Genomic DNA, 9,831 nt, shown 5'->3' with positions numbered 1-9,831 from the left:
CCATAGTTAACTTAAAAATTTTTAGAAACTTTTTTTAGTAAAATAAATAGATTGGTATGTGACGTCATCTGCTTTTCTTCTGTCATCGTCTGTCGAAATCTTACCTGAGAAAAAAAAACAGAGTATATTGACTATTTCCATTCTAAATATCTTGAGAACGGTTGCTCGTAGCGATTTTTACAAAGAGAATTTTTTTACAAAGAGATTTTTTAAGAGCCGTTTTATACAGGTACGGACGAAAAGTTACTACTCTTCAAAACAGTTAAAACACATGTAGGTGGCGCGCCCTACAAATAGGAGTCATATTGACATTAAAATCGAATTTCTTATGTCAAAAAACTCCCACACACTTTCATTCAAATATTGACGTTACTTCATAAATTATTTGGAAAAAATCGAAATAAAAACGAAACTTCCACACCCTGTATCTCCAAAACTAAGCATTTTAGGACACACATTTATGCGAACTTTTTTACTTATTTTTATCTGTAGAATATTCTGCCGAAGTTTTCGGAATACATTTCGAACCACCTTGTATAATGTCTATACCTTAAAAGTCTCAGTGACTTATCAAAAAAGAATACCTAAGAATACAGTAATTGAAAATCTTTGATGCAAGTAAAGGAACAATACAAAAGCATTTACAATATTTGAAGAGTTTCTTACAAATCTGTTCTTAGAGATAGTACGAGTAATGTTTAAACTTACAAGTACTCCTAGTAAAATTAAGTACAGATGCTTTTGCCTAACCTAACCTAACAGATATTTTGATTTTTAAGTTTTGTTTCTGTGGCGATATTTCTAGAAATATAGTTATTATGTTAATATTCTTTGTTGTATAGATATTAGATTATAGACTTTGATTAAATTCTTTGCTTTAAAAAACACCCTAAAATTTATTTATGATACTAAACTTACTAGATTCAAAATTTTATATAACTATTATTTTTTTTACGGTCTTGTTATGAATATTACAATAACAGAAATTATTCCGAGTGTTTCTCAAAAGTGGCTCACCTCAATAACTTTTTTATTTTATCAAATAAAAAAAGAGATTTGGTATTTTTTGTATATGACATAAATTAGGATTGATTGACGTATTCAGTTGTTTTTTGTCACTTCCTGTTTCATCAAAAATGACTACAAGTATTGAATTTTAAATGGCACCCTCGGTTATTTTTACTTTATTCGATAGAAAATGACACTCTGAATACAACGACATATGATATGTCAACGTTTGACACGTTCGCATAAGATTTCTCGTTTTGTTTATCTGAAAAAATAATGGAGTTATAGAGGTGAGCCACCTTTGAGAAACACTTGGTATAGACATGCTATTAGAATGGATACCTTGATTTATTACGACGTGGTGTTTAAGCAAATTATAACTTAAGACAAAATACACTGGTATTAGAAGATACCGAAAGTATTGTCCAATGTTAGAAAAAGCATTGTCCAATATTTTATATCTTGAAACTGTCAACTTGCCCTAAAGTAGGTCTTAAGGTTGGTTCTCACTATACCTTCCGTATCAGCTGCCATTCGTTTCCTTTCTGTTTACATAAAATATTATATAATTGTAAATGAATAGGACAATGCACACCATAGAATAACTAACTGAAAGAAATGAAAACTCCTACGTTAAAGCTTGGAAACGCGCTCGCCGCGATCCAAGCGGGCTACTGCCAGAACTAAAGGTTCGCGCCATATTTTTAAATGGACCTTTACTGCCAGTTCATAAGTTTTTTACTTATATTTGGTAATTTTAATCTTGATTATTAATTTATTTATAACAAAACATTTACAAAATATAAATAATGTATTTTGATACAAATAAATTAATAATCTAGATTGAAATTATCCCTGAAATTAGAATAAAACACGAAAAAAATTTGTAACTTGATTATTTTATTATAACATTTGTTAATAAAAATACATATAACACATTCAATACTATACAAGTATATATAAAAGGTATCAGAATTTATACAATCAGTTATAAATAATTATAAAAAAGGTTATAAATTATAAATAAATAAATCATTATAAAAAAGGCATATTAGTTAACGTGTATCTAATTTGGTATAACTTTAATCTCAACTTTAATGACCTATTCAAATAGAAACATCTTACAATTCGCGTTGTATAATACAGAAAGTAAAGGGACAAATTTGTTAGTAAATCTATACTCGATGACTCGAAACATTTTTTTACAAACAAAACAGGACATATAAAGCTTATCAATAATACAAGTGTATAGAAAATGTATAAATAAGTAAATAAAAATATATTTTCAAACTAAATGATTAATGATTATACTCGTTTAAATAAATAAATAATCTTTTTAAAATTACTTGTTTGTCTTTGCAAATTTGTATATTTCATATTTATTTAAAACCGTACCCTTCCATTAAAATTACTGCACAACCTTAAAAATTAAGGTTTTAATATGAAATGTTATACAAGTTCTCCTGATTTAAATAGAACTTTAAATTGATATTTTAAATTTCTGAGACAGTCATTTTGTCGAAAGAATTTGTTGTGATTATGAGAAATTTCATAAAAATTATCACAGGGATTAATTAATCTTATATATTGAACTACTTGGCTTTTAAATTTCACAATCCTATCGTCCAAAATACTCTAAATTCGCGAAAATCCGTAAAATATTCCCATAAAAACAAATCACAATTCACTTTCACTTTAGAAACTGACAGACTGACCAAATACGGAATGACGTTTACTTTTCAATTAATTTTATTAATCTAACTGATCCGGGTCACTTAGAAATTAAATTTTTATTAAATTATTTAATTATAATTGTTTCTGGCGAAAGCAACTTCATACCAATATTTGTTAAATTATCAACATTTTATATAAATATTTCTATTTTTCAACTACTCCAACTACTCCAATTACTCCACAGAGAATCAAACGTATTCGTTAATTAAACTATACTCTATGGATAACTTGATAAAATCATGATGAAATTAAAGTCCCTAGATGAATATCTAGTGACTTTAGATGAAATTTCTACGCAGCGCCATCTATCCCTCTACTGGCAGAAACTCCGCCGTGTTTCCAAAATTCGAATGGCAGTTTCATCCGCCTGATGCACACTATCCGTTCCGTTTCCCGTCCGTTCCATTCCTTACCTTCCATATATTTTTTTGGCGGATGGACGGAAGTGTATCGGAAACAGCGTTGCCAAGTTCTTACCTTTGTATTAATTTTTTTTTAATCTATTACCTTTTTCAGAAGATAAGAAAAATCAAATAAAACGTTCGTAATGATATAAATTGTACAATAATAACTATGGAACTGATACAGAAAGGAAACATACATATAGCGTGAATACAATGAAAAATAAGGAACGGGTATGAAATGGACATAGAATGGAAATGGAAGGTATAGTTAGGATGAACCTTTAAACGGCCTTAAACCAAACTAAAAATTAAATCGTGTTTGTTAGTAAGAACTGAGATTCAATCCACACGAACTCGTTTATGCCTGTATTTTGTTCTTTAGAAATAGCAAGCATATCTGCGAGTATTCCGGATCAATAGACTTCTATTGTGCATCCTACATTATTGCATTCCGACGTAAACTATGTGGAAGTTTGCAACATTTTAGCATACTTGCTTTAATACCTAGCAAAATATTCTTTTTATTTCATCTATACCTTAATTAAGCCATATAGTTTAATTTATCTTCAAAAAGTTATATCTATTTATTTTTCTTTCTTTGTTCAGTAGGGTGCACCAAAAAAAATATATTTTTTTTAGTTGCCGTCAAAATATCGTTCAGGATGATGAAAAAAAAATGTTGGTAAAGTTTGAGCTCTTAATATTAATATTAAGAGATGTCTCATCGTGATTTTCTATTTACCATTTAAATAACATGGGGAACCAAATTCTTTTTTCTGCTTTTGAGCCTATTTTGAGAGTTATTATATACGATTTGAAGTTGAATTTTAACAATGAATAACTTTCAAACGAGTCGATTACATGAAAATTCATATCAGACCTTTTTTGAAAACCGTTAAAATTCCTGTAAGATATGTATTTGCAATAAAATTCCAAAAAAATTGTTTCCCCTTACCTTACCCGAATTTTTTTCTTCATCCTTAACGATATTTTCACGGTAACTAAACAGGGTGGTCGAAATTGGACTTTAATTATGCAGATAAATAATAAAATAGAATATTCAATTGTGATAAAAAATAATTAGGCAACTGGGTCAACACAACATCAAGGCCTGCTTCGATATAAAGATTAAACACAAAATAATATTTCTTTCATTCTTAAGCGGCCAATAGCCTATGTCTAACAACTGAGTGGGTTGTCCTCTCGGCTGACGTCGATTCCGAATTTTCTAGATTTATAAATACCTTGTCTAATCTGGCGTGCAAGGCGTTTCCTCTTAGGCCTATCAAAAGTAAGCAAGGTATACCCTGGTCTACGACCGGCTTGCGTATATCTGCACAGAACATGCGCTCATTATCTCACCTTAAAAAATTCACAGACAGCGTTTTCTTTCATAATTACGTAAACCTTTATAGAAGGGTTTATCGTAAGACTATAAAAGCTGCGAAGGACATTTATTATAATGGGAGGCTAGCCAAATCCGCTAATGTGTTGCTAAAGAGACTTGGGCTATTGTCAATGACTTAAGGAATAAGACTTCTTTGTCTGGCACAGTCTTTAATTCCACCTGAAGATTTAAACACTTACTTTGTTAATGTGGCTAAAAATTTAGTGAACACCATAACTCCTTCTCATGATTCACTTTCATATCTCCCTAAAGCAAATGAGAATTTACACAGTTTCTTCTTCACGCCCGTAGCATTAGATGAGCTCCGTAGTACAATTAAAAGTATTAAAAATAAATTCTCATCTGCAAATACATTATCAAACAAGTTGCGCAACAAAGCGATGCGCAACGTTCCGTTGCACAACTGCCTCACCCATGCACTTAGTAAAATTTTGATCAAACTTTTATTAAAAGTTGTGCATTGTTTGAGATACAATCATGTCCTCAATTGCCATTGCGTCAATTATTATCATATATACCCTAGATGATGTCAATGATACCAAAAAACGAAAAAGAAAACAAAGAATTTGGATGAAAGAACTAGAATATTGCACAACGAAGCGCCACACACATACACTACACAACGCGCTGCGCAAACGCCCGTTGCACAAAAGAATTCAAACATTCTTGAAACTTATCAAACAATTGCGCAACGCATCAAAGGTTACCATACATTGGCAACTCGATGCGCAACAACCTGTGTTGCGCAAATTGTTTGATGATGTATGGGCCGCTTTAGAAATAGATACACATAACTTTATATCGTTGGAAAGAGTTAAATACCAGCATTTTTTTGTTCATAGACAACTATGATTTTTATTAAAAAAATTATATTTTTTATTGTTTCTGACAAAAAGAGCAAGTATAGAAAAAACTGACTAAGCCACTAGATTGTGCTTAAAAAAGTGCATTGAGAACGTTTTTACGGGCAATTTTCAAAATGGTAAAAAATTTAAAAAGACCCTGTAGTTTGTTAAAAAGACCTCTCAGTTGACAGTAAAAATATGAACAGGCGGTTTATGCCATTAAATGTGTCCCAGAAATCAAGTTCATGACATCTATGTTGGTTTTGATCTATCTACTTAGGAATAGGTTTTCTCTGTTAAAACAGACCAATTTCGACCACCCTGTATAATCACCTTTGAATATTTTTTTAACTTAAAAACCAGTTAAGACCAAAAGTATTTTTCTGAAATATTTTAAATATCACACCCTGTATTTTCTATCCTAATCGATATTTTATGGTAATATTATAATTAATAAATATAATTTATTGCCTCTATAGGATACCTGATAATGCAGTCTTTTAATAATAGGACTCATTAGATATCGGTATTGTATATGACAAATCCTTAACAAAATACAAAGTTAGATATGAACCTTTATTTTTTATATTAAATACACAGGAAGTTTTATTTGGAATATTATGGAAGAGACCTTACCCTATTTTACTATGATTAGATAATTTTGAATTAATTCCAGTTACATATCATCTTGCTATTTTAGACTGATTTTTGTTTGTTAAAATATATTTTTTAAAAATACGCTTTTCCAATATCTACTGATTACATTTAGTTAACAGAAAGTTAAAATTTACCAAATTTTGGAAAATCTGGTATGGCTCTTTTTCGGTTCAATTTTCCACCCTGTATGTTATCTGATTATCTTTTATTATATAATTAGAGCATTAAAATAATAGAGAAAATTTGTGATAGGTATGTAATTTTTTGCTGAAAGAAAATTTACATTTAGAAAAGTAACTTATTAATATTTTCTCAAAAATAAAATTTATACTATCCTGGTCACTCCATCTGCGTGGTCTGTATTTTAATGCATAGCGACAGAGATAAATATAAATGACCGGTTGACAAACAGAGAGACAAAATAAGAAGTGGCATACAATGTTGCCGGTTTTTACGTATGTAGAAAAAAAACTATTTAAGAAACTTTCATGTATATTACTAAAATGAAGATAATATATCTAAGCTAAACAGTATAAGCTGTAGTAAAATGAGTAATTAATTGTGAAAAATAAAATTCCAACGCTAGATGCAACATTTTTCGTAAACGCCTACTTGTACGGTTTGAAATTTTGATAAAAAAATCCGGCAATACCGTATAGAAGAAATGTATTAACCCAACTTTTATCTCTTTTAATACATTTGATTTTTCATCATCTAAGCTGTCTACATCATTGTCTTACACGTTAAAATCCAGACCAGGCAGTTTTGATGACCAGATCGGTATAAAATCATATGGATACGATTTTCAATTTAAAATGGGGGTAAAAATATTAATCTAGTATATCTATACAACAAAAATAAATATGGTTGTATTATGTATAAAGTTATTTTTAAAAAAATATGTCCATTATAAGAGCTGACTATTTGTATAAGAGAGTTGTAATACGTACAATATTGACATAGCTTTACCACCCAATATCAAATAACTATCTATGACATATGTTAGCAAGTATTTTATAGCATTCCGGATTTGTCCACTCACAAGGTAAGATATTTTTAATTTTCCATTTTAATTTAGCATATCAAAAGGTTTAATGTTATTAAATGAAATGAATTTGCTGAAATGTCGCAGAATTAAATTTTCAAAATGAATGAACGTTATATTAAATTGAATTTGGGGTAATTGAATTATATATAAAATTACTGCCTCATTTTGTATATAGTTATTTAACAAAACCGATAATAAATTAATTTTAAGAATAGGTCAAAATTAATGCAAAAATATTTTTTTTTCAATAAAATACGGTTTTGTTATACCTTGATGATATTTACTACTCCAGTAAAAGAAATGTTTAGAAGATTTATAAATGTTTAATGTTTAAAATATCAAGGATTTTAATTTTCTGATAGTGCATTGCGGAAATGAGTTTCTCAAAAACGATGTGAACTATTTTAAGGCATAATAATAAGCATAAAAAGATGAATAATATAACAAGTATGATGTAATAACTGTTTATGTGTATGTAACCTTATTTATTTACTGTCCATATGCAAACACCTTTTGAAATGGTTCTGCTCTACTGGTCAACACTGGCTACTCATTTAACCAGTAGTGACAACCGCGAAATTACACTTTATTTTTGTTCTTTCATTTAACTGTATAACTGATCTAACAAAAAACATAATACCGGGTGCGTCACAAAAGTGGCTCACCCCTAATTTTTTTTATTTTTTTCAGAGAAAAAAAGATGAGAAAAAGTTTGTCTTCTTTCGTTACTTCTTTGTTAATTCATTACTAAACTGTGCTGATAATGCAATTCTGCATAAATTAATAAGTTATTTTACCGATTATGTTCAATTTCTAACCTTGTTCTGAATATGTAGGATCGAAAAAAGCCATGAATATATTTATATGTAAGTATTTATTTTTTATTTTAACACAATAATTGTATTGGAAAATAGTAGTTTTTCCCATAGAAAAATACATACATACTGTGTTTTAAAGTAAAGATTTGAAGTTAACGTCTCCTTTTTGCTGCCAGGGCTAATCTGGACGGGGCCTACTTTGTTTACGCGGAATCCGAACCGCGGTCCTCGGCCATATCATGGTCAATGCCCGAGGGGTGTCTCACTCGGGTAAAAAATGTACACGTACTGCCAAAATATCCTTCCACTGCTAAGCGACTGCCAATGACTATGAAGAAGACTGCCTATGACTGCCATGTAATTATTATAGGCGACTGCCATAAGACTGCCAATGACTGCCAGCGACTGCCAAGAAAATGTACATGTAATTCCAATAGTGAGACACCCCTCGTCAATGCCCTAGCGACTTAGCAAGGGTCTAAATCGATTCTTACTTACGAGATATCCGATCTCATCCGGCCTCGAACTGGCGTGAATGATCAGTGTGTGTCAATAGATTTTACACTTTTGCCTTTATTGAACAACAGCACGATACAGAGTTTCGAACCGGTCACCCGTCCATCCACTAGTATCGCCTTACGTCGCTTAACTTCGGTGTTCTAATGGGAACCGGTGTTTCGCCGTAGCTAGGCCGTTGCCTTATTGTGTTTTAGCCATCGGTACCAATCACTAATTCTAATTAAAATGAAGGTATATATAAATTTATTTGACAGTTAAAACATATCTAGGCGGGATCATAAAAACAAATAATTTAGAAATTTGATATCTTCATTCTGAAATAAAAACATTTTGTAAATTCAAAAAGAAAGGTGAATCATGTCGTAATAAATTATGACTAAAGAAAACTAAATAATGAAAATTTTACAAAAAAAAATAGAAAAAAAGCATTAATAATTTTGGTGATTATTGGGAAAACTGGAAATCGTCCGATTTTCACCAAAATTGGTATACACCCTATTCTGAGGTCGTATATCTTTTTTTTTGGCGGTCTCTTACGGTTCTCAGAAAAACTAAAAATTATTTCAACATCGAATTTTTCTTAATTTCTCATACTTTTAAGGTTTTCTAGCACATATTTTGTTAGGTATTCAATGAACAATGATGTTTTTGCTATTTTCTGTTATTTTTTTAACCAATTCTATGCATAATAGAGCAAAATTTGCTAAAATAAATTTGTAAACAATCTCAAGATGTTGGGTTATGTGTTTCTGGCATTTAAAGCAACGTTGCCAATGCTCAACCTAAATTTAGCGTGTTTTTTTTGCTCATTCTGAGATTACGAAAGGCGGTCGCCAGAGGAACGGCTCCTTCCCATATATAACTGCTATTTTACCAACGAGATCTGACTATTTATAACCTTAGATCTAAGTTTATAACCACGAAGTTGCACGAAAGAGTTTTGATTGCATTGGTAACAACTTCTATGCGGAGGAATGTTAATCTTTTTTTGTTATATTACAAAAAAAGATTAACCCCCTCCGTAAAGAAGTTGAAACCAATGCAATCAGAACTCTTTCGTGCAACTTCGTGGTTATAAATAGTCTTTATATAACTTCTTTTCGGGGTTAATCTTTTTTTAATATAGTATAACAAAAAAAAAATATTAACACCCTCCGCATAGAAGTTGAAACCAATGCAATCAAAACTCTTCCTCGTAACTTTGTGGATATATGTAGGTACCGTATGATCGAATAAAAACGGCGTCAGCGATGGCTATGAAATGAAGATCGCTGTCATTTTATACATATGTAAAATTATATGGGAAATGTCATTTAAAATCCTTAATCACCCGAAAAAATAGAAGATATGGCAACGTTGCAAATTTTCAAATTTCTAGATTAGGTCTAGA

This window comes from Sitophilus oryzae, unplaced genomic scaffold (genome assembly GCF_002938485.1).
Source record: "Sitophilus oryzae breed Bouriz unplaced genomic scaffold, Soryzae_2.0 scaffold_1389_pilon_pilon, whole genome shotgun sequence".
NCBI classification, from domain to species: Eukaryota; Metazoa; Arthropoda; class Insecta; order Coleoptera; family Curculionidae; genus Sitophilus; species Sitophilus oryzae.
Note: the sequence above shows the minus strand (reverse complement) of the source record.